At 37.0% G+C, this 27,853-nt stretch overlaps 1 protein-coding gene across 1 annotated transcript in view; it reads right to left on the bottom strand.

Annotated features, from left to right (window-relative positions):
* MAGEC3 (MAGE family member C3) overlaps positions 1-27,853 on the bottom strand; it is a 671,639-nt gene that overhangs the window by 460,000 nt on the left and 183,786 nt on the right.

Below are 27,853 nucleotides of genomic sequence, written 5' to 3'. Positions count from 1 at the left end.
ATTCTGTGCATTTTTAGTTGAGGCAGGGTTTCACCATGTTGGCTAGGCTGGTCTCGAACTCCTGACCTCAAGCGATCAACCTTGGCCTCCCAAAGTGCTGGGATTACAGGTGTGAGCCACGGCACCCAGCTGGACTCTATATCTTTTGTCCCTTTGGCTACTGACTGGAATGCAGAAGTTGTGTGGAATCCGGAGCAGCCGTTTTGGATCGTGAATGGAAAAGCCATGTTGTGAAAGGGAGAGCGATAAGACACTATGATCCTGGACCCCTTATTGTGGAGTATCCATACTAGTCCGATCCACCAAACTGGACCGTTATGTGAAAGAAATCAATTTTAAGCCACTATTATACTATTTTTTTAATAACAGCTGAAGAAAATTCTAATTAATACAGTTGAAAACCATTGAAATAATGTATATGAAATAACTGATCCATGTTAATTCATTCTTATAATTGCATTGATCAGTTCCTTCCTTTGTTGAGCAATCTTTCATTGTGTTTGTTTTATCACCCTAAAATAATGTTGGGTTATGGACTCGTGGGCCTCTGCAAGACCTAAAATACTTCCCTTTCCCTGAACAGACATATTTTGTGCTATATTAATTATTTGACCTTCATGAACAGTCATGCATAGCAATTTTCTGAGATGCTCTCTGAAGTCTCTGAAGCTATAATATGCAGTACTTTTTATAAGAGGCACTTTTGATTATTAACTTCACTGAAAGTAATAGGCAGGAAGATTTGTGGTGCTGTCTGTTTCCATGTATTCAAGATTGCATTGCCACTTCATAATGCTTCTTGTTATCGCAAGCTGATTAGAGTGTAGAAACCAAATGGAAAATGACACAACTTAATACCTTTACAGAGTAAATTATAAAAGTATTATAAACAATAAAAAATTCTTCAGAATTAATTGAACATAAAGCATCCTTTTTTCTCTCAGTATAAAATTATAGGTGGAATTGGATCGCATCTGGATAGTAATGAAAAATCCTGTTAGCTTTCAGTTATGGTCCTGAACAGCAACTCTTGCTCTCATGCTCTCTTGCTCTCTCCTTTTTGCTCTCTTTCACTTGCTTTCTCTTTCTCTTTATCCTCTTTCTCCCCTTTTCTCTGTTTTTTTTTTCTGTTCATTGGTGAGCTAATCTGGGACTCTGTGTTCAGGACTCTCAATTCAATAGATATTAAGGTTTTAGACCAGAAGATAATACGATTGACTGAACATTAAATGCATTACATGATAATAATTGTAATTTTATACTTATTATGCACATGCAAATGTACTAAATTATTACAAAAGAAAAAAACTCATTCAAACCAAAAGTTTAATTACAATTGAAAGAGGCATATTGGTTGGGCAACAGATAATAAAATATTACATTCCCTTGTTTTTATGTGATGCATTGTTCCCTCAACTTTACAGTGTTGGTTTGGGGTATTTAATGCTATTAACTGTTGCAATGAGATACTGAGAAATTTTATTCTTTTTCATTAGGATTGAGGATATATGCCTACAACTAAATACTTAAAGAACTCCGTGCCTAATGTTCTGCTCCTAACTACAACAGTGCATCACTGCGGCACCTCCATTAACTTGTTCAATATTCTAGAGACTGCTGTGCCTGGCAGTTGGAGAGCATCAAGAAGATAAACTATGAGAGCTATTTTTCACTCATATGTAGAGCACATCTGTTGACATCTCAAATGCTAATTAATAAATAAAAAACTTGGGCCTCATTCAGAATTGATATAAGATGAATTATTTCATTTTCTCTCTCCAAATATAGAACATGAGTGGGAACTGAAGCAGAGTTCTCCCTTCAGTAAATCGGTTGTGCTGATTTACACATACCTACTTTATGTTGGGAAGAGAAAACTGAAGCTTACAGAGGTAAAATGACCTGCCTCCAAATTATGCAGCTAGCCAGTAGAGGACCTAGTATTTCTACTCAGATCTGTGTGATTCCAAGCCTATATATGTTCACTGTATCACAGAACCTCTAAGCAAACAATGGTGATAGTTTTCAGTGTAAGAATAACAATTCTCACAGCTCAGGTTACTTTCAGAGAAAGAGAGAAAAGAGTTTTTTTTTTAAATGGCATTTGTGTGTCTCTGTAGGAAAATGCATATTGATTTTTAGGCTGTGCCAAGAGAAACAGGGATACTTTGAGGGTCACATAGGCCCCTTTGCTAATTAGAATGTTGTCTGTGAGCTGTTTCTATTGGTTTCAGGGCTTATATTGACCAATCCTATCAAAGAGCTTTAAGGAAAGGCCATTATCATGCACAGTAGAAAAAAATACACTGAACATTGAATACCTGCATGGCTATGACTTATTATTATTATTTTTAAAAAACACCATTAAATGGCAGCCTTGTAAAAACCAGAAAGAGTTCCACTCACTTATGTAATAGAAAATACTTCATGGCAATATGTTTTAGTGACATGAGCCATTTTTCTCTCTTTAGATTTTTGGGATAAAGAAAATTATTGTTCTGTAAAGTCGTAATATAGGCATACACTATTACTGGAGCAGAGAGTGTGATTAATCCATATTCTGCAACACTTTTTCAGTAAGCTATATTTTATGTAAAAAGACAGAAGTCTTAGGCTTCTTTGTGTAGTTGTAGTTGCTTGACTAGAACTGAATCCGTAGGTGTACTGATCCATTTATAAGAGAGAAAAAGTGATTCTATATTATATTAAATTATAAGGGAGTTTGTTCTGGTATCTCATAGTGGCTCATGCTCTGGTCTTTTTTTCTTATTATTTTGTAAAGAAGACAGTGAGATGAGTGATTTGTCAGAGTTACAGATTTTTATCTAGTTAAAGGTCAGGTGCTGAGCAATTGATTTGATTACTGAGCCATTGGGTCATTAAGTTGTCCAAAATAGCCTTGCTGCAAATGTTCATTGGCGAGCTAATCTGGGACTCTGTACTGAGGGCTTGCATTACTGTCTATGTAAAATACTAAGATAAAATTGTGAAAAAAATTGTAGTCAGAGATGGGTATGTCACAGAAGTACAAGATTAGTACATGAAACCATTTGTGATTCGAGGATATACATTCACTTCTTTTCCAAGCTCTTTTCTAAGGCCTGAAATTCCACTATTGAAGTTTTTTTTTTCATTAAAATCTGTGGCAACCTTAAGGAGTAGAATGGCAAAGGTCTGGAATATGCAACATTGCCCAGAAGGATTGGACTGTGTGGAGTGCAGCACTTCTGAGCTTGCGAACAAAATGAAAATGCTGTGGGAAGCCAAGAACAAACTGAGCCTCCCTCCTTCAAAATGTTTTCAAGGAACATACTTTTCTGATCCCATTTTACAAAATCTAAATAAACCTAAATTATAGCTAATAAAAAGAAGAGTGCTGGACTTGGAGTTCTGGGTACTAGCTCCAGTTGTGCTTACTTATCGTGTGCCCTAGGACTAATCAGTGAACCCCTATGTGGAAACTCTGCTTCCTCATGTAAAGCCTGAAAATTTCAGATGACGCTCTCTAAGCTCTAACATTCTACATTTTATAATGTAGATAGCTAGAATTTGATTCAGTTTTCAGGGAAACGCATAACACTTAGCAAACAGATGAATTATGTTTCCATTTCAACTACCATTGCCCAAATTAATTGTTTAAACCACAGAGTCTTAATTATTGTTGAGAGTGACTCAAGTTATGATTCTGGTCTGGAATTTGGGGAGGGGCACTGTAGAATGTATTTCTACATACATTATTGTAAAAAGGGCATCCAGTTTTAACTGTGCCACTGTTTCAGTAAATTCCATTTTACTCTTTCTAGTTTAGTTTCTTTATTTCTAAGTCCTTCTGAACTACTCTATTTTATCCTTTTCTATTTGCTCCACATAACAGCTCATCATAGATGTATACATTTTAGCTTTTATATTTTTTCAAGGAAAATCCGAATTTAATCATTCTAAATAATTGTTATATAATCATGATTTAAAAGGACAACTTTTTACATTCCCTGAAATATTTCTAATGTAGCCATATTTAGAAGCTTCCACAATCCTGCTCATAAAATACATAGTGGAGTTTTATAGTCTCTAAGAGAGCGTATATCCTCATGCTAGATAGTTTAAGTGTCCAAGTCATAGCATTTTGGTGACTCTTAGTCATTTCCTTGTGAGTCAACCATCTCAGGCTGCTTACATGCTTTTATGTTCTTCCAACTTCCATGACCAGAGGATGGATTAATTTCCTGTAAATATATACTTATACACATGTCCACTTGTTCCAAAGTGACATCAAATACCCCTTATCAATAGCAGTGTCAGAGCAAGCTTTCATTAAAGCACAGGAGAAGAGCTACTTTAAGTGTTGCTGAGAACAGGATCATAGGTCTATGAAATAGAGAGAGAGAGAGAAAGAGAGACTGCTGAGGCAACCTCTCTTTGCTCCCTGAGGTCACTCCTCTGCAGGTGTGGGAGAGCTGCATTTACACAATATTGCATACCACTGGATTGAGGATGGTAGCTAATGTTTATGGAACAAATAAATCTCTCAGTAGCATAAGTAGAAAATGACTCATGAAAATATAACCTGCTTCAGTGCTGTGTTTTCTACTGGAAAAAGGATGAAAGCAAGTTATTACAGGCAGTTTTCCAAAGGAATCTCACCAATAATCTGTTTACCTTAATGTACAAAAAAATGTTGTTTTTTGTATGTCTCAATCCTTGTCCCAGCTTCCTTATTAGCTGTGTGACCTTAGGCAAGTTTCCCTTGGTTTCCTTATCTTTAAAACAGAGATACTAACAGTACTTATTTTATAGTCTCATTGTAAAGATTAAGTGAAATAAAGTATTTTTAAATGGTTTAGCACAGCACTGAGGTGATAGTAAGTGCATAGTAAATGTTATTGTTTTTAGTTGTCTACAACTTTGGGTGACTCATGAGCTCCTGGAGAGTGGAAAATGCTTTTGATGTATTATTCATCCTTGTATTTGATTGACATTGTTTTAGTGAGGTAAGATAAGCAATAGGTTTGGAGTCCTGGCTTTGCCATTTACTATCTCTGTGCCTTTGAGAGAGTTCCGCTCTTCTTCTCTTCCCATCCTTGCCTTAACCAGTGAGCTTCAGTAATAATTGTAATTACATTACGTGTTTGATATAGGAATTCAATCAGATAAAGTACATGGTGCTATTAGAGACCTCAATAAATTATAGCTGTTATTTATTTATGTGTGCTCCTCTAATGGTAGATATTATTATTATATGCATTACATTATTAAGTACAGAAGTTATTTTCCATTCTGCTGCTTTAGGTTAATTTATCATCAATAGTTTCCATGTTTTTTCTCATTGTAACAATTTTATTGAAAAATGTCTTAGTCCATTCCTGCTGCTATAACAAAATACCTTAGTCCAAGCAATTTATAAATAATAGAAACTTATACCTCACAGTTATAGAGATTGAGAAATCTAAGATCAAAGCACTAGCAGATTCATTGTCTGGTAAGGGCTCACTCTCTGTTTCCAGGATGGTGCTTTGTTGCTGAATCCTCTGGAGGGAATAAACACTATGTCCTCACATGGTGGATGGGACAAAAGGGAAAAAAAGGACTAGGGTGCCCCTTTCAACATATTTTATAAGATCACTTATCCTATTCATGAACACTCATGACTTAATCACTTTCCCAACGGCTCCACCTCTTAATATTATCACAGTGGGTATAAAGTTCCAACATATAAATTTTGGAAGGACACTGCTATGGTCTAAATGTATCCATCCAAATTTATACGTTGGAAATTAAATCCCCAGTGCAACAGTTTTGGTAGGTGGGGCCTTTTGGGACGTATTTAGGTCTTGATAACTCTGCTCCGATGAATGGATTAATACTGTGACAAAAGGGCTTGATTGAGGGGAGTTTGTCTTTTTTTTTGCCTTTCTGCCTTCTGCCATGTGAGGACACACTGTTTTTCCTCTCCTGAGGACACACTATCAAGGTGTTGTCTTGGAAGCAGGGACTGAACACTTACCGGACACTAGATAATTGTGCCTTGATCTTGGACTTAACAGCCTCCAGAACTGTAAGAAATGCATTTATGTTCTTTATAAACTACCCAGTATCAGGTATTCTGTTATAGCCACATAAGTTACTTAGACAGACACATACATTCAAATCATAGAAAAGGGCTTTATAATTATGTCCTTCTTATATTGTTCAGGAGGGTTAGCATGTAGGGATCTAAGAAAATTGAACCTTATGAAAGCAGGAATTGTATCTGTTTTGTTTACTCATATATCCTATAAGTATTTGTGCCAGCCACCCAACAGGTGATCATAAAGTATTTTTGAATGGACATATAAACATAACAAAGAATTTTAGTTTAAGCATACTACTGGATTACAGTGTTAGAAAACACAGTGATAAGTGAATAGAACACTATAATTAAAAGAGGGAGGAAAAAATTTTAATTGTCTAATTTATTACCATTATTTTATAGGAGTCAAGAAAATCTGCATCAATTCATAGGCCTGAGACCTATACAAGTTTTATCAACAAAATAAGAAGATTCAGTTGAAGAATCGAAGATAGTTGACTACATGCAGCCATATGGTATAGCTGCCACTGAGGGATCAAGATGACTGATGCACTCCTAACAGATCTTCAGAAGGAAGGCACTGAGGTGGATGGAGGGAAGGCACAGAAGATGGGCTGAAGAGAGAGGAAGCTGGGAACTCTGCACGGGGCTACTGTACCCTGGGACTCATTCCCGGTCCCGAATGGTACAAATGAGTGAGTTGAACTGGCAAGGAGCAACCTGGGCCTCTGGAATACTGGCAGGAGGAAATCCCTAGACCACCATGGACACTTGAGTTGGCAGGGAGAGCTTCTTCCAGAAGTGCTAAGGTGAGCACACCAGCCTATGCGGAGCCCAGAGGGTTTGGTTTGGGAGTGTCTGTAGTGGAGCACAGCCACGGATGCCCATCCTTTCAGCCTTGACTTGCTCCCATAGGAGACTTTAGCCTTAGGGGAGCTGTCAGACCTGAACTCTGCAGGGCAGTCTTGCCCATCAAATGGGGCTGGTCCAACCTGAGCACTCCTTGGTCTGCTGGCCTCTCTCAGGACCCCATCCTGGTTGTACTTGCTTGCAATGCAGCGTTGGGTGCCCCAAGGCACCGCATCATAGCTCCTGCACTAGTGGACTGTGTCTGATGGATGGGAGCTTCGGTGGGGCAGACCCCATGGCCAGGCACCATCCTGCCTACTCCCTCCCGCCACTGTAGCTTCCCCAGGCCTATGGCTGCCCTTCACATCTGTCAGCACGTGTGTCTGTGAGTGGATTTTGCCTTACCTGCCCTGCCAGTGAACGTTTGTATGCACAACCTGCCCTGCTTCTGCTGCTGGTGGGAGTGCACTCTGCCCCCACTCCCCTGCCTTATCACCATTTCATTCAGAGTTTTGACAGGCACAGATGCTGCTAGCCCTGCCCCCATCAGCGCCCTGCCCCTGTGCCAACACTGCTGCTGGAGTGAAACTAGGCATGCAGAACAGCAAGCCCTCTGCAATCCTGAGCAGCCAGAGGGTGCACACAGACCTGTGCCCACCAATGCTCTGCCCCTGTGCTAACACCACAAGTGGGACAGCATGCACAACCACCAACAGGCCCCCCTCCTACTCCCCCTATACCAGCTGTGCGGCCTCTGCCACTGCTGTGAATGCCCACAAGAAGATAGGCACCCTGGCACCCACTAACACCCTGCTGCAGCCAGTTAGCATGCACCCGTCCATGTTGTTGCTTACATGCACCCCTTCATACTGTCACTGCCACTGCTGCTCGGATGTGCAAATGAGAAAAGATCCCGCTACCATTGCCCTAAGAAACGCTTTGGCTGGCACCAACCATCAGAGTGTAGTGACCCTAGTGCAGTGGGTTGATAACCTCAAGAAGCCAGAGAATAACACTGGGGTCTGATACAAGTCCCTCAGAGTTAGAGCACACAGTACGAAAGTTGAGAACTAAGCCTGGGCCCCTAAAATTTTCCAAAAATGAAGATAGTTAACTGAACCCACCTGTGATAGTTAAAACTGAGTGTCAACTTGATTGGACTGAAGGATACAAAATATTGATCCTGGATGCGTCTGTGAGGGTGTTGCCAAAGGAGATTAACATTTGAGTTAATGGGCTGGGAAAGGTAGATCCACCCTTAATCTGGGAGGGCACAATCTAATCAACTGTCAGTGTGGCTAGAATATAAGCAGGCAGAAAAATGTGAAAAGAGAGACTGGCTTAGCTTCCCAGCCTACATCTTTCTCTGGTGTGGATGCTTCTTGCCCTCGAACATCAGACTCCAAGTTCTTCAGTTTTGGAACTCAGACTGGCTCTCCTTGCTCCTCAGTCTGCAAATGGCCTATTATGGGATCTTGATTGTGTGAGTTAATATTTAATAAACTCCCCTTTATATATATATATATATACACACACACACATACATACATACATATATATATATATATATATATATATATATATATATACCATTAGTTCTGTCCCTCTAGAGAACCCTGACTAATAAACCACTTTATACCACCATCAAACCCTCAAGGTCATCAAACAAGATAAAAGAAAAAAAAAAAGCCCTCCCAAAGGACAGTAACTTCAAAGACTGAAGGAACACCAGCCAACAAAGATGAGAAACAACCAGTGTCAGACCTCTGACAACTCAAAAACCCAGAGTGCCTTCTTTCCTCCAAACGACTGTGCTACCTTTTCGGTAAGTGTTCTGAACTGGACTGAGATGGTTGAAATGACAGAAATAGAATTAAGTATGTGGATAGGAACAAAGATCATTGAGATGCAGGAGTACATTGAAACCCAATCCAAGGATGCCACGAATCCCAACAAATGATATAGGAACTGACAGACAAAATAACCAGTATAGAAAAGAATGTAACTGACCTGATAGAGCTGAAAAACAGACTACAAGAATTTTATAATGCAATTGCAAGTATTAATAGCAGAATAGACCAAGTGAAAAAAGAATCCCAGAGCTCAAATACTGGGTTTCTGAAAAAAGACTGTGAAAGAAGAATAGGGAAAAAGAATGAAAAAGAAAGAATGAAACCTCTGAGAAATATGGAATTATTTAAAGAGTCAAAATCTATGACTCATTACTGTCCCTGAAAGAGATGGGGAGAATAAAAGCAATTTAGAAAACATATTTTGGGATATCATCCAGGAGAATTTTCCCATTCTAGCTAGAGGGGTTAACATTCAAATTCAGGAAATACAGAGAAGCCCTACAAAAATATTCACAAGAAGACTATCCCAAGGCACATAATCATTGTCTATTTTTTTAACCATTATCATAAAGGAGTCAAGAATCTCCGCATTAGTCTATAGGCCTGAGACCTATACAAGTCTTGTCGACAAAATAAGAACACTCAGTTGGGGATTCAAAGGTAGCTGCCTGGACACAGCCAAGTGGTACAGCTGCCACTCAGGGACCAGGAAGACTGTCAGGGTTCTCACGCAGATTCTCCAAGGTCAAAATGAAACAAAACACGTTAAAGGCAGCTAGAGAGAAAGGCCAGGTCACCAGCAAAGGGAAACCCATGAAACTAACAGTGGACCTCGCAGCAGAAAGCCTACAAATCAGAAAAGGTTGGGGCCAATATTCAACATTCTAAAAGAAAAGAAACTCCAATTCAGAATTTTGTATCTGGCCAAACTAGGCATCATAAGCAAAGAAGAAATAAGATCCTTTTTTGGACCAGCAAATGCTGAGTGAATTTGTTCCCACTAGATCTGTCACTAGAGCTCCTGAAGGGAGCACTAAATATGGAAAGGAAGGACTGTTACCAGCCATTCCAAAAACACACTTAAGTACAGAGAGTGATACCATAAAGCAACCACACAAACAAGTCTGCAAAATAATCAGCTAACATCGTGCTGACAGGATCAAATCCACACGTATCAATACTAACCTTGAATGTAAACAAGCTAAATGTTCCAAGTAAAAGGCACAGAGTGGCAATATAGGTTAAAAAAAATCAAAAAAACAAACAAAAAAAACCAAACCCCATTGGTATGCTGTCTTCAAGAGACCCATCTCACATGCAATGACACCCATATGCTCAAAATAAAGGGATGGACAAAAATATGCCAAGCAAATGGAAAAAAAAAGCAGAGGTTGGAAACCTAATTTCAGACAAAATAGACATTTAACCATCAAAGATCAAAAAAAGAAAGAAAGGCATTACATAATAATAAAGGCTTCAATTCAACAAGACCTAACTATCCTAAATATATAGGCACCCAAAAGAGGAGCACACAGATTCATAAAACAAGCTCTTAGAGACCTTCAAAGAGACTTAGACTCCCATCCAATAAAACAGTGGAGACTTAAACACTCTACTGACAATATTAGACAGATCATCAAGGCAAAAAATTAACAAAGACATTCAGGAGCTGAACTCAACACGGGCTCAAATGGAGTTGACAGACATCTACAGAACTCTCCACCCCAAAACAACAGAATATACATTCTTCTCATCTGCACAGGGCACATACTCTAAAATTGACCACATATTCAGATATAAAACAGTCCTCAGCAAATGCAAAAGAACTGAAAACATAACAACCACTCTCTCAGACCACAGTGCAATCAAATAAGAAATCAATACTAAGAAATTCACTCAAAATTATACAATTCCCGGGAAATTGAATAACCTGCTCCTGAATGACTTCTGGGTAAGTAATGAAATTAAGGGAGAAATCAAAAAGTTCTTTGAAGCTAAAGAGGAAAAAGATACAATATTTCAGAATCCCTAGGACACAGCTAATACAGTGTTAAGAGGAAAAATTATAGCACTATTTGCCAAAATCAAAAAGTTAGAAATACCTCAAATTAAAAACCTAACATCACAACTAGAGGGAAAAGAGAAGCAATAGAAAACCAACCCCAAACCTAGCAGAAGACAAGAAATAACCAAAATCAGAGCTGAACTGAAGGAGATTGAGACATGAAGAACCATTCAAAAGATCAACAAATTTAGCAGTTGGTTTTTTGAAAAAAATAATAAAATGGACTGCTAGCTACAATAATAAAGAAGAAAACAAAGAAGATTCAAATAAATAAAATTACAAATAACAAAGGGAATACTAACATTGACCCCATAAAAATACAAATAACCACTATAGAATATTATGAAAACCTCCATGCACAGAAACTAAAAAATCTAAAAGAACTAGATAAATTCCTGGACAAATACACCCTCCAAAACTGAGTCAGGAAGAAATTGAATCCCTGAACTGACCAAAAACAAGCTTGAAAATTGAGTCAGTAATAAATAGCCTACCAAGTGAAAAAAAACCCAGGACAAGAGAGATACACAGCCAGATTCTACTAGATATACAAAGAAGACCTGATGTCATTTCTACTGAAACTATTCCAACAAAAATGGAGGAGAGACTCCTCCCTAACTCATTCTGTGAGGTCAGCATCATTCTGATATGAAAACCTGGCAAAGATACAATAAAAAAACTAAAATTCAGGCCATATCCTTGATGGATATAAATGCACAAATCCTCAGCAAAACACTGGCAAACCATATCCAGCAGCACATCAAAAAGCTAACCCATCACAATCAAACCAGCTTTATATCTAGGATGCAAGGTTAGTTCAACATATGCAAATCAATAGATGTGATTCATCACATAAACAGAACTAAAAGCAAAAACCAAATAATCATCTCAATAGATGCAGAAAAGGCTTTTGATAAAATTCAACACCGCTTCATGTTAAAAACTCTCAGTAAAGGAAATGTTGAAGGAACATACCCAAAAGTAGTAAGAGCCATCTATGGCAAATCCACAGCCAACATCATACTGAATGGCAAAAGCTGGAAGCATTCCCCTTGAGAACCAGAACAAGACAAACAAGGATGCCCTCTCTTACCACTCCTATTCAATGTAATATTGGAAGTCCTTGCCAGAACAATCAGTCAAGAAAAAGAAATAAAGGGCATCCAAATAGGAAGAGAGGAATTCAAACTATCTGTTGGCAGAAGACATGATTTTGTGTCTAGTAAACCCCATGGTCTTGGCCCAAAAGCTCCTTGATCTAATAAACAACTTCAGTGATGCCTTAGAATACAAAATCAATGTACAAAAGTCACTAGCATTCCTATAAACAAACAACTGTTAAGCTGAGATTTTAAACTTCCTCTATAAAACTAAATCTCCTTGGATGCATATAATGACTTAGCATCTATTCTAGACTATCGTGGGAATTAAAAACAAAAGCCAGAGTTGATTCCAGACTCTGGAATCCTATGTAATTAGCGTTGGTTAAACAGTTCCACATAGAACCACATCTCAAAGGAACTATATTATTTCTTCCAACGATGATCATAGAATAATATTTCAGTTCAAATTTAGAATGGACCAAGAACTCACACCTCTCAGTCTTAAAGCATCTTTACAGTTTTATGTATATTATTGATGTCTATAGTTGATGTAACCTGAATCAAATCCAGGGCATTTTGTCTCCAGTCCATGCTGTTGATTACAGTCATATATTTCCTGTTCTGTGTCATTCAAAAGTGTAAATTTTGTCTACAGAATTTATGAAAACAAATATAATCAGGATAGCCAGGGTTAGACTATTATTTTGATTAAGCCCTATAAACTAGCTGTAGCTGTCATTACTTAATACTCTCAAATAGGACTTCTACAATGTTTGAAAAATTCAAATTTATCACTGAAAATGTGCCATTTTGAACAACCATTTTTTATGAAATAGTTCATACATGCACAAAAGTATATGTAACATATAAAGAATAAAAGGTAGTAAATCCCTAGGTACTCGCCAACCATCTTAAATGGAGCCATTATCCTAAATTATATTTTCAAACGTTTTACCCTATGTATATGACTTGTGCAACTTATTATACCGTCAAATTTTGCATTATCTTGAAGTCTGGTATATGCTTGCTTACCTTTTTTTCAATATCATATTTAGCAGCAGACATTCCATGAATGAGATATGAACCTTTGCTTTATTAAGCCACTGAGATTTTAAGATTGTCTATTCCTACAGCATAACCTAGCATATCCTGAGTGATAAATATAGCCACTTTCGTTTTCTTAAAAGATGATGTTAAGAGCATATAAGAAAAAGAGCATAGGTAATAGGCCAAGGTAAATGACTTTAAGGCTGCAATTGCCTGAATCTTTATACTTGATAATTATAGTGACGTAATTCAACCAAGTTTAGCATTCAGTCTCATATAAATACATGGTGTCAGATTTACAAAGGAAACTTTTTTGATTAATGGAAGGGTATACCTGTAGCAACTCAGGAAAAAGAGATTCTAAAATTGAACTCAGACTGAATCAAACCACTGAAGAAAAATAGCTTTTAACACCATCAGCTTGCATCCCTTTGAGGCATTTGGGTGGGATGGCTACCTTGTTGTGCAGGCACCATTAATGTTCTTTTTTGTTTTTGTTGGGTATGCTCAACTTCAGATCTAAACCATTTTGGAGGGCTTATCATAATACTGAGTCTCCTGGCTTCACAAGTCATTTCCTTTATAATATGAGGACTCTAGGGAAATCTGGCAGCCATTTCACTTTGTCTCTAATACCGAAGTAGAACACACTGAAGCCATATGGTGGCATCTGGTTTGTGAAAAACAACAAAAAATCAAAACAAAAAAACCCTAAGTTCATAAACATATTTTAAAATAAATTTGGATGGGGGCTTCAGAAACTTTTGCCACAATAGTAATATTGAAAGGGGAACTCTCTTGCTCCAGATTTCTTGGAAATAATTTTAATTCAAAAATTTTTTTGTTTGCTTTTTGTTTTTAATACTAGAACGTGCCACTAGAGAAAGAAAATATGGAATATTCAACAGCTTAACAAGTTACTGTTTGCCAAGGCTTAAGGAGGGATGGGGCAGGACAAAAATGGGTGTGGCTATAAAAGGACTATATGAAGGATTTTTGTGGTGATGAAAGTGTTTTCTTACATGACTATATCAATGTCAATATCCCGGTTGTGATATTGTATTACGATTCGTCAAGATATTACCATTTTGAAAACTGGAGTATATGGGACCTCCCTGCATTATTTCTTACAATTGCATGTAAATCTACAATTATCTCAAAATAAAAAATTTAATTAAAAAAGACAAGAAATAGAAAGAAAGGAAAATATGTATAAACATGTATCTGATAAGGTATTTGTATCTAGAATGTACAAAAACCTCTTACACCTCAATTGCAAATAAACAATCCAATCAAAACATAGGCAAAAGATTTTTTAAAATGCTTCACCATCTTATGCCACCCTCTACCTCTCCCCAACTATCTCCACCACACTATCAATCTCACTCTCTCCTAGCCGTTTCTAATCCTGCTTTAACAAGCAGTTGCTGACTTTGCATTTCTTCTTCCTCCAAAATCGCAGAGGCCCTGACTTACTCACTGCTAAAAAAAAAAAAGCTGGGGGGGGGGGGGAATCTGTATATTTTTAAATGAAGAGTGTTGTTCTTACCTAAATCAATCTGGCCTGGTATATGACAACATAAAAAAACTCAAGGATACAGCCCAAAAACTCGCCAACCAAGCAAATAATTACACTGAACCCCCTTGGACACTCTGTAATTGGATGTCCTGGGTACTCCCAATTCTTAGTCCTTTAATACCTATTTTTCTCCTTCTATTCGGACCTTGTGTCTTTCGTTTAGTTTCTCAATTCACACAAAACCACATCCAGGCCATCACCAATAATTCTATATGACAAATGCTCCTTCTAACAACCCCACAATATCACCCCTTACCCCAAAATCTTTCTTCAGTTGAATTTCTTCCACTGTAGGGTCCCACGCTGCCCCTAACCCCACTCAAAGCAGCCCTGAGAAACATCGCCCATTATCTCTCCATACCACCCCCCAAAATTTTCACCGCCCCAACACTTCACCACTATTTTGTTTTATTTTTCTTATTAATATAAGAAGACAGGAATGTCAGGCCTCCCAGCCCAAGCTAAGCCATCATATCCCCCGTGATCTGCACATATACATACAGATGGCCTGGAGCAACTGAACATCCACAGAAGTGAAAATAGCCTTAACTGATGACATTCCACCATCGTGATTTGTTTCTGCCCCACCCTAACTGATCAATGTACTTTATAATCTCCCCCACCCTTAAGAAGTTTCTTTGTAATCCTCCCCACCCTTGAGAATGTACTTTGTGAGACCCAACCCCTGCCCCCAAAACATTGCTCTTAACTCCACTGCCTATCCCAAAACATATAAGAACCAATGATAATCCCACCACCCTTTGTTGACTCCTTTTTCGGACTCAACCCACCTGCACCCAGGTGAAATAAACAACAATGTTGCTCACAAAAAAAAAAAAAAAAAAAAAAAGCTTCACCAAAGAAAATATTCAAATAACTACTAAGCACACAAAAGGATCCTCAACATCACTAGTCATTAGCAGAATGCAAAAATAAACCACAATAAGATACTCCTTCACATCCATTAGAATGCTTTAATCAAATGACAGACAATAATGTGTGTTGAGAAATTGGAACCTAAATATAATCCTGGTCGAAATGTAAAATGGTACAGTTGCTTTGGAATACAGATTGTTAGTTTCTCAAAAGTTAAACACAGAATTGCCATATGATCCAGCAATTTCACTCCTAAGTACATACCCAAGAAAATTGAAAATATATGTCCACAGAAAAACTGATACACAAATGTTCAAAGTAGCATTACTCGTAATAACCAAAAGATGGAAACCATCCAAAAGCCCATCAATTTGTGAATGAATAAACAAAATACGGTTCATATTTACAATGGAATATTCAGCCATAAAAAGAAAGACATGCTATCACATCTCAAAAACATTATGGTGGTGGGGTGCAGTGGCTCACATGTATAATCCCAGCACTTTAAGAAGCTAAGGCACAAGGATCCCTTGAGTTCACAAGTTTAAGATCAGCCTGAACAAAATCACAAAACCCCATCTCTACCAAAATACCAAAAAAATTAGCTGGGTGTCATGGCCCATGTCTGTAGTCACAGATACTTGGGAGGCTGAGGCAGGAGGATTGCTTGATCCTGGGAAGTGGAGGTTGCAGTGAGCCAAGATCTCACCAATGCACTCAAGCCTAGGTTGCAGAACAAGATTCTTTGTCAAAAATAAATAAATAAAATAAAAACATTATGCTTACTGAAAGAAGCCAAACTGGAGACCATATATTTTATTATTCCACTTATATAAAATATCCAACAAACTAAAACTTTAAAGATAGAAAGTAGGTAAAGGGTTGTCTGGTGATATGGTTTGGCTCTGTGTCCCCACCCAAATTTCATCTCATAACTCCCATAATTCCAATGTGTTATGGGAATGACCCGGTCAGAGATAACTGAATCATGGGGTTGGGTCTTTTCTGTGTGGTTCTTGTTATAGGGAATAAGTCTCATGAGATCTGATGGTTTTTAAAATGGGAGTTTCCTTGCACAAGCTCTCTCTCTTTGCCTGCTGCCCTCCATATAAGATGTGACTTGCTCCTCCTTGTCTTCTGCCATGATTGTGAGACTTCTCCAGCCACTTGGAACTGTAAAGCCATTAAACCTCTTTCTTTCATAAATTGCCCAGTCTCCAGTATGTCTTTATTGGCAGCATGAAAATGGACTAATACACCTGGTGTGATGGTGGTGGGTAATAGGGATTAGTAGTAAATGTGCATGAGGGTTTACACTGAATGATGAAAATGTTCTAATACTGATTCATGGAGATGGCTTTGATAATTTTACCAAACGTGGTAAATTCACCAAAAAAAAATATATTGTAAACTTGAAAAAGGAGAAATATGTATGCTAATATACCTCCATAAAGTTATTTCAAAACAATGATAAAATTCTACATATTGACAATTGTATTAGTCTGTTCTCACAATGCTAATAAAGACATACTCAAGATTGGGTAATTTATGAAAAAAAAAGATTTAACAGACTCACAGTTCCACATGGCTGGAGAGGCCTCACAATCATGGCAGAAAGCAAGGAGGAGCAAGCACACGTCTTACATGGTAGCAGGCAAGCGAGCAGGGGAACTGCCCTTTATAAAATCATCACATCTCATGAGGCTTATTCACTACCATGAGAACAGCATGGGAAAACTTGCTCCCATGATTAAATTACCTCCCACCAGGTCCCTCCCATAACACGTGGGGATTATGGGAGCTACAATTCAAGGTGAGATTTGGGTGGGAACACAACCAAACCATATCATTCCACCCCTGGCCCCTCCCAAATATCATATCCTCACATTTCAAACACAATCATGTCTTCCCAACAGTCCCCCAAAGTCTTAACTCATTCCAGCATTAACCCAGAAGTCCAAGTCCAAAGTGACATCTGAGACAAAGCAAGTCTCTTCCACTTATGAGCCTGTAAAATCAAAAGCAAGTGAGTTACTTTCTAGATACAATGGGGGTATAGGCATTGGATAAATGCTCCCATTCCATATGGGAGAAATTACAGGCCCTATGGAAGTCTGAAGTCCAATAGGGCAGTCATTAAACCTTAAAGTTCCAAAATGATATCCATTGACTCCATGTCTCACATCCAGGTCACATTGATACAAGAAGTGAGCTCACACAGCCTTGGGTAACTCTGGCCTGTGGCTTTGCAGGGTACAGCCCCCCTCCCAATGGCTTTCATGGCTGACGTTGAGTGTCTGTGGCTTTTCCAGGCACACGGTGCAAGCTGTCAGTGGATCTACCATTCTGGAGTCTGGAGGATGGTGTTCCTCTTCTCAGAGGTTCACTAGGCAGTGCCCCAGTGGGGACTCTGTGTGGGGGGCTTCAACCCCATATTTCCCTTCTGCACTGCCCTAGCAGAGGTTCTCCACGAGGGTTCCACTCCTGCAGCAAACTTCTGCCTGAACATCCAGGCATTTCCATTCATCCTCTGAAATCTAGGTGGAAGTCCCCAAACCTCAATTCTTGACTTCTTTGCACCCGCAGACCCAACACCATGTGTAAGCTGCCAAGGCTTGGGTCTTGCACCCTCTGAAGCAACAGCTTGAGCTGTACCTTGGCCCCTTTTAGCCACTGCTGGAGCTGAAGCAGCTGGGATGCAGGGCACCATATCCTGAGGCTGCATGGAGCAGGAGGGCCCTATGGCCAGCACACAAAACCATTTTTCCCTCCTAGGCCTCCAGGCCAATGATGGGAGGGGCTGCCATGAAGGTCTCTGATACGCCCTGGAGATATTTTCCCCATTGTCTTGGGGATTAACATTTGGCTTCTTGTTACTTATGCAAATTTCTACAGCAGGCTTGAATTTCTGCCCAGAAAATAGGTTTTTCTTTTCTATTGCATCATCAGGCTGCAAATTTTCCAAACTTTTATGCTCTGCTTCCTCTTGAATGATTTGCTGCTTAGAAATTTCTTCCACCAGATACCTTAAATAATCTCTCTCAAGTTCAAAGTTCCATAGATCTCTAGGGGAGGGGCAAAATGCTGCCAGTTTCTTTGCTAAAGCATAACAAGAGCTACCTTTGGTCCTGTTCCCAACAAGTTCCTCACCTCCATCTGAGACCACCTCAGCGTGGACTTCATTATCCATATCACTATCAGCATTTTGGTCAAAGCAATTTTACAAGTCTCTAGGAAGTTTCAAACTGTCCCACATTTTCCTATCTTCTTCTGAGCCCACCAGCCTGTTCCAACCTCTGCCTGTTGCCCAGTTCCAAAGTCGCTTCCACATTTTCTGATACTCTTTTAGCAGCACCCCACTCTTGGTACCAATTTACTGTATTAGTCCATTCTCACACTGCTAATAAAGACATACCTGAGACTGGGTAATTTGTAAAGAAGAAGAGGTTTAGTGGACTCACAGTTTCACATGGCTGGGAGGCCTCACAATCATGGTGGAAGGCAAAGGAGGAGCAAAGGCATGTCTTACATTGTGGCAAGCAAGGGTGTATATGCGGAGAACTGGCTTTTATAAAACCATCAACTCTCATGTGGCTTATTCACTATCACAAAAACAGCATGGAACAACCGCCCCATGATTCAATTACCTCCCACCAGGTCCCTCCCATGACATATGGGGATTATGAGAGCTACAATTCAAGATGATATTTGGGTGGGAACACAGCCACACCGTATCAATAATCTATCAGAGGTTACTGGGTAGTGTAGGTTTACTCGTAAAAATACTGATTATTTGGTTCTTTTTCCTCATGATCGCTATCTCAGTTGAAGTCCATCAGGAACTCTAATCAGATGCAGAATTTGTAGTTCCGTTAGTATCTTGAGAATTGTTAGGTGATGAGTTATTGAATCTTCCCTTGGTGTAAATGATGGAAACAGGTACGAATATGTTTTTTAACAAATAAATCAGCTACGGATGCTAAATAGATTGATTTTGCCATTCCACAATATACACATACATCAAAAGCATCATGGCTAACATACACTTATTTAATTTTTACTTGTCAATTAAAACAAAAAAATCTCAATTATGATGTTTTAATTGCATTTCAAAATTGAGTAAAATTCTTCCTCAGATGCATTAACCAAGTGCTGTGCTTTCATTGTTTCAATAGTCTCTCATTGAAAATCTACAGAATATGTGAAAAAAGTAATTATTTTTATCTAACAGTTCCAAAGTGCTTTTATGGATGTGTTTTAAGTATCTGGTTTATTGCAGGCATACACCAAAGATGACTTTGTTTTCTACATGTAGCCAATAATTGTCATTTAAAAATATACTCTATGAAAGGAATTCACAGTAACAAAAATTCATTATGCAGATAACTTTCAAACATTCTCATCTTTGTTACTTAATGAAATAGAAACATTCCTTCAAGGTCTGCTGGAACTGATTGTGTATGTGTGTGTGAGAGTGTGTCTGTGTGCATGTGCACACAGATTGGAAAGGAACAAATAAATGTCTCTACTCACAAACTGTCTATATAGAAAAATCCCAAGAAATATGTATATATAAAACCTTGCAGAGAAAGTACATGAATTAAGGTTTTGCAGTATAAGATCAACACACAAAAATCAATCATAATTCTATATACTGGTAATAAATAATTGGAAACTACAATTTAAAACAAAATTCAATTTATAATCACACAGCCACAACATTACATATTTATTGATAAATCTAATAATATATAAATAAGATATTTTAAAAATGTTATTGACTTTTTTAGTGAAGTTTTAGGTTTACAGAAAAATGAGTAAGCAAAATGTATAGCAATTGACACATTTCCCACTTATGCCCCCATTTTCCTCTTTCATTACCATTGTACATTTGTTTCAATTGATGAAAGAATACAAAAAGATTATTAATTAACGTTCACAGTTAACATTACAGTTCATTCTTTGTGTTGCCCGTTCTATGGGTTTTGACAAATACATAACATTACATATCCACCATTATAGCATCATGCCAAATAATTTTCCTGTCCCAAAAATCCCCTGTGCCCCATATATTCATTCTTTCCTCCCTCAAGTATAAACCTCTGGAAACTACTAATGTTATAGTTCTATAAGAATTATAGTTCTTATTTGTAGTTCTATAGAACAAAATCTCTATAGTTACACATTTTTTCCAGAATGTCATAGAGTTGGAATTACATAATATGTAGCCTTTACAGATTGGCTTCTTTCATTTAGTATTATACATGTAAGATTCTTACTTTTTTTTGTAGCTATGTAGCTAATTTCTTTTTTATAAGTTTTTTTGCTTTTAACTGACACATAATATTTGTACATATTAATGGTAAACAGTGTGATGTGTTGATATATGCATATTTATTTTTTACTTTGCCCTAAATTTATCTTTATTTTTTATATTTAATTTTTATGAGTACACAGTAGGTTTATATATTTCTGGGGTACATGAAATTTTTTATTGCTGAATAATTTTTCATTGTGTACATGTACCACAGTTTGTCTATATTTTATAATATTTATCATATACAGAAGGATATCTTGACTGCTTCCGTGTTTGGCAATATGAATAAAGCTGTTATAAACCTCTGTGTGCAAGGTTTTGTGAGAACATAATTTGCTTTTAACTAATTTAGGTAAAAACCTAGAAGAAAAATTGCTGGAATATATGGTAAGACTATATTTAGCTTTGTAAGAAATTGCCAGACTGCCTTTCAAATTGGCTGTACCATTTTGCCTTCCCACCAGAAAAGAATGAAAATTCACATTGCTCTGCATCTTCGGCAGAATTTGGTGCTATCCATGTTTTGGATTTTGGCCATTCTATTAGGTATACTGTACTATCACTGCTGTTTTAATTTTTAATCCTTAATAATATATGATGTGGAACATCTTTCCATGTGCTTATTTTCTATTTATATATCTTCTTTGGTAAGGTTTCTGTTCAGGTCTTTTGCCCATTTCTTAATGAGGTTGTTTGTTTTCTTACTGTTGAACTTTAAGAGTTTTTTGTATGTTTTGGATGCCAGTTCTTTATCAGATACGTGCTTTTGCAAAGATTTTCTTCCAGTGTTTGGCTTGTATTTTACTTCTTTTTAAATGTCTTTTGCAGAACAGCAATTTTTTTATTTTAATAAAGTTAATTTATCCCTTTTTTCTTTCACAAATTGTGCTTTTGGAGTTGTATCTAAAAAGTCATATCTGAACCCAAAGTCATCTAGACTTCCTCCTATGTAATTTTCCAGCAGTTTTATATTTTGCATTCTACATTTGGGTGTGATTTATTTTAAGTTAATTTTTGTGAGAGGTATGATGTCTATGTCAACATTCATTTTCCTTTTGAACATGAATTTCTACTTCTTCCTGTACCATTTCTTGAAAATACTATCCTTTTTCCATTGACTCATGTTTGCTTTTTTGTCAAAGATCCGTTGATTATTTTTGTGAGGGTTCATTTCTTGACTTGCTGTTCCATTGATTTGTTTGTCTATTTGTTTGCCAGTACCACATTGTCATAATTTCTGTAGCTTCATAATGTATTAGAGTCTGGTAATTCAGTGCTCCCAATTTGTTATTCTCTTTTAATATCTTGTCGGCTATTCTAGGTCTTTTGAATTCTACATAAACTTTAAAATTTGTATGTTGACATACAAAATAACTTGCTGGGATTTTGACTAGGATTGCATTGAATCTGTATATCATGTTTGGTACATCTGACGTCTTAATGATATTGAGTCTTTTTATCTGCCAACGTGGACTATTTTTCCATTTATTTAGAACTTCTTTGATTTTTTTCTTCAATAGTTGGAAGAATTTTTGTTTTTCTTATGTATAGATCTTATACATATTTTGTCAGATTTATATATTTGTTAGAATTTTGTACATATATTTGTTAAAATTTTATTTTTTGTGCTAATGTAAAGACCATCATGACTTAATTTCAAATTCCCAATGTTCGTTGATAGTATTAAGACAGTAATTGACTTTTGAATAGTAACTTTGTATTCTGCAACCTTCTCATAGCCAGTTATTAGTTCCAGGAGTTTTTGTTGTTGTTGTTGTTGATTCTTTTGGATTTTATTCTTAAACAATCATGTCATCTGAGAATAAAAGCGGCTTTATTTTTTTCTTGCCAAACCATACATCTTTTATTTCTTTCTATTGTCTTTTTGCATTAGCTAGGACTTCCAGTATGATGTTGAATAGAAGACATGAGATGAAACATCCATGTTAGTGATCTTGCCTTGACCCTGGTTATATGGGGAAAGCATCCAGTTTCTCACTATGAAATATGGTGTTAGTTCTAGGCTGTTTATAAATATTGTTTATCAAGTTGAGGAAGTTTCCCTCTATTCCTAGTTTGCTGAGAGATTTTTTTATCATGGATATTTGTTGGATTTTGTCAAGTACATTTTCTGCATTTGTATGATCACATGATATTCTTGTTCAGCCTGTTGATGTGACGGATTGCATTAATTGATTTTTGAAACTTAAACCAGCCTTGCATAGCTGAAATAAATCTCAGTTGTAATATAATTCTTTTTATACATTGTTGAGTTTTATTTGGTAGTATTTTGTTGAAGATTTCTGCAACTATGTTTATGGGAGATGTTGTAGTTGGCCTTTCTTGTAATATTTTTGTCTGGTTTTGTTACTAAGGCATAAACAGGATCTTTATGCTGAAAACCACCAAATGCAGCTGGGACATATCGAGGAAAATTGAAATAAATCATGTGGCTTTGGATTGGAAGACTCAACATAATAAAAACAGTCAATCTTTTTCAAACTTTATCTGTATGATTAATGCAATTTCTACAAAAACACAACAGGATTAATCGTTTATATATATAATACAAGCTTATTTTAAAATGTATAAGAAAAGGCAGATAAACTAGATAAACTAAAACAATTTTAAATATGGAAAATAATGTTGGAGGAACCACACTACCTAATTTTAAAACTTTCTATATAGCTACCGTTATCAGTATTAAGACTGTGGAATTGGTAGAGGGATAGGCATGTAGGTCAATGGAATAGAAAACAGAGTTCATCAATACACCTATGAAGTACTACTGACTGACAGCTGACAAACTTGCAAAGGCAATTTGAAGGAGATAGGATACTCTTTTCAACAAATATATTGCAACAATTGGACAATCATAGACATACAACGAACATTGACTTAAATCTCACATCTTACTCAAAAATGAACCTAAAATAGATGAATCATGGATCTAAATGTAAAATGACAAATGATAAAATCTTTAAAAGAAAAATGTAAGATTTTTGTTAGTATATGAGGGTTTCATGAAAAGCTTAGAAATGACATTGAAAACAAGATCCATAAAAGAAAAGTGTTAATATGTCCCTCATCAAAATTTAAAAAGCTTCAATCTGTGAAAAACCCTGTTAAGAGAATGTAAAGACAGGCATACTGTATACCCAAAAAAGGACTGGTATCTAGAGTACATAAAGAACTCTCAAAACTCAGTGGTTAAAATATAGGCAATCTAATTAGAAAATGGGCAAAAGAGTAGAATTTACACTTCACCAAAGAGGATATGTGAATGGCAAACAGACACATGAAGAAATGTTTAAAAGTGTTTGCCATTAGTGAAATGCAAATTAAAACCACAATTAAATAGCATTACACGCTAATTAAAATGGATACAATAAAAAATACCTATAACATCAAGCACTTAAAAGTAAGCTGAGGAACTGGACCTCTCATACATTGTTGATGGAAATGCAAAATTTTACAGTTATTTGGAAAAGAGTTTTGCAGTTTCTTTTAAAGCTGAACACATACTTACTGTACATCCTGGCAATTGTACTCCCAGGAGTGCAATTTAACCTGGAATAATGAAGTCCTATTAAATTAGTTTCTTTTGGCTGCTATAACAAATTATCACAAACTCAGTGGCTTAAAACAACAGAAATATATTCTCTCACAGTTCTGCAGAGGATAATAGGAATGTAAAATCAATTTCACTGGGTTGAAATCAAAGTGTTGGTAGAGCTTCACTTCCACCAGAAGTTCCATTGGAGAATCTGTTCTTCGATTCTTCCAGCTTTTGGTGGTTGCTGGCATTACTTGGTTTTTAGCAACATCACTCCACTATCCGCCTCCATGGTCACACTACCTACTCCTCTTCTTTCTGGGGCAATTTTTACTCTGCTTCCCTCTTATAAGGATGCTTGTGATTAGACCTAGGGCCTACCAGGATAATTCAGGATAATCTTCCCATCTCGAGGTCTTGAACTTAATCACATCTGCAAAGTATGTTTTGCCATATAAGGTAACATATTTAGTGGTTCTGGGGATTAAAACATAGATACCTTTGGGGACTGTTATTCAGCCTGCCACATTTATGTTCACACAAACTCTTGAATATGAAAGTTCATAGCAGTTTTATTCACAATATACCAAAGTGGAAACAATCCAAATGCCCTTCAATGGATAACAATAAATAAACTGTGGTATATTCATACAATCAAATACTACTCGGTAATAAAAGAAATTAAACTACTGATTCCACAATAGTTGGCTAGTTGGCATTAATATCAAACCATTATGCCAAGTGGAAGAAGCCAATCTCAAAATATATGATATTGTCTGATTCCATTTCTGTAAGGTTCTTGGAAAGGCAAGACGACGTGACAGAGACTACATCGGTGGTTTTTCTAGGTGTTAGAGGGGTGGGGAAGGTGTGACTCTAAAGTGATGGTGCCAAGAAGTATTGGGAGCGATGGAACTGTTTTCTCTCCTGATTGTGGTAATTTTTACATGTATCTATACATGTGCTAAAATTCACAGAACTAAGTATCAAAAATAAGTCAATTTGTTAATTTGAACAAATTTGGGCAGAAAGAATTTCTTCACAGAAACAGTGTGTACAAAGGACTAGAGGTTAAAGAGACTGTCACATTTATGTGACTTAGTAATGCTTTAATTTTGACTGACAGAGGCATACAGCACAGGGATGTCGATGCAAAGAGAGGGAAAATGCTGGGATTTCAGTGGCTTTTTAATAATCATGGGATCAAGAGTGCAGAACATTGATACTAAAATTGTGTCTGACAAATCTAATGACTGACAATAATAAATTAATATTCTCATCTCCCATGCTGATTTCCTTCAATAACTGAAAGCTGGTGTCTGTAATAGGACAACCTGTACCACGCCGCCACCACCACTACCACTGCAAACATCTGCAAGGAGACTGGTACCCCTGTGCCCACCAGCACCCCAACTCATTCAATAAATGTGCACCTCACTGTGCTGCCACTGCTGCTGGCACATGTGAATGAGCATGGATACCACCACCATAGCCTGAAAAAGTGCTTTAGCAGGTGCCACCCATCAGAGTGCTGTGACCAGCAGTCCGAAAACACTTTGGTCCCTTTGATGCAGAAGGTTCATAACCTTGAGAGGTCAAATAACAAAGCCAGGTGCTCAAGAATAGAGAATAGAGAACCCAGAAATAATTCTGCACACCTAACCTATACACAGCCGATCTTCCATAAAGTCACCCAAAACAAGCAGTGCGGAAAGGACACCCTATTCAATAAATGATGCTGGGATAACTGGCTAACCGTATGCAGAAGATCGAAACTATACCTATTCCTTACAGTATATATACAAATCAACTCAAGATGGATTAAAGACTTATATGCAAAACCTAAAACTAAAATATCCTGGAAATAACCAAATATTTCACAATGAAGATGCCAAAGGCAATTGAAACAAAAACAAAAATTGACAAATGGAACCTAAAGAAACTAAAGACCTTCTGCAGAGAATAAAAAACTATCAGCAGAGTAAACAGACAACTACAGTATGTGAAAAACATTTGCAAACTTTGTGTTAAGTCAATTTGCAAGCAAAAAACAAGCAACCCCATTAAAAAGTGGGCAAAGGACATGAACAGATACTTTCCAAAAGAAGATATTCATGCATCCAACAAGCATATGAAATAAAACTCAACATCAGTGATCATTACAGAAATGCAAATCAAAACCACAATGAGATATCATCTCACACCAGCCATAATGGGTATTATTAAAAAGCCAATAAATAACAGGTGCTGGTGAGGTTCAGGAGAAAAGGTAACACTTATACACTGTTAGTGGAAATGTAAATTAGTCCACCCATTGTGGAAAGCAGTGTGGTTATTCCTCAAAGACCTCAAGACAGAAATACCATTCGACCCAGCAATCTCATTACTGGGTATATACCCAAAGGAACAGAAATCATTTTATTATAAAGGCACATGCACATAAATGTTCTTTGCAGCACTATTCACAATAGAAAGCACATGGAATCAACCTGGGTGCCCATCAACAGTGGATTGGATAAAAACAATGCGGTACATATACACTATGGAATACTATGCAGCCAAAGAAAATAATGAGATTATGTCCTTTGCAGCAACGTGGATGGAGCTGGAGGCCTTATCTTAAGCAAATAAACACAGGAGAAGAAGACCAAATACTGTATGTTTTCACTAATAAGTGGGAGCTAAACATTGAGTACATATGGACACAAAGAAGGCAACAACAGATACTGAGACCTAATTTGGAATGGAAGGTGGGAAGAGGGTAAGGTAAAAAACTACCTGTGGGGTACTAAGCTGATTACCTGGATGATGAAATAATCTACACACCAAACCCCTGCAACATGCCATTTACCTGTATAACACCCCTGCACATATATCCCTGAACCTAAAGTAAAAGTGAAAATTAACATATGATGGCAGCTGTCTTAGGAATTGCAGTTGGTATTGTGCTCCCTACTCAGTGAAAGTTGGGTTTATGTTTAAGTTAGGATTAAGAAAAAAATGGTAATGTTGAGCCTGCCTAAAGAGCAAAAATTTTCTGATAGAATTAAATTACTAGTATTTTATTTCATTCTGTTCATTCATGAATGACGTACATAAGGAAATGTGTTTTCTGCCTCTATCATCACGGAATATAGAGAATCACTCAATGTGTCCTCTTCATGGACTTATATTATCTCAATATTTTCTCATTCAGCCTGCCTCCCCAGGCATCTACTTAAACAATTTCCTTATTTCCTACTTAGGATTAATTTTATAGTATTACACATAGATATGCATAAAATTTCAAAAAATAAATGATGATATAAATGTATTAGAATAAATTATTGATAGATCATGAAAAGTTCTTCTGCCTTGTAGTAATAAGGAGCAACTGCATAGGATAGAAAAATAAAATAGGTCATTTTGCACGTATTCTTTTGATATCTGACGTAGGTATTGCACAAACCAAGGCCCTGTCATCAGTTTATTTGGCTACATACTTCTTTCACATACAACATGCTTTAGTTATATTGAGCTATAGCTTAAGATTAAATGGTTA

This window comes from Pan paniscus, chromosome X, assembly GCF_029289425.2.
Source record: "Pan paniscus chromosome X, NHGRI_mPanPan1-v2.0_pri, whole genome shotgun sequence".
NCBI classification, from domain to species: Eukaryota; Metazoa; Chordata; class Mammalia; order Primates; family Hominidae; genus Pan; species Pan paniscus.
The sequence above is the reverse complement of the archived record's forward strand: the minus strand, read 5'-3'. Positions and strand labels throughout refer to the sequence as shown.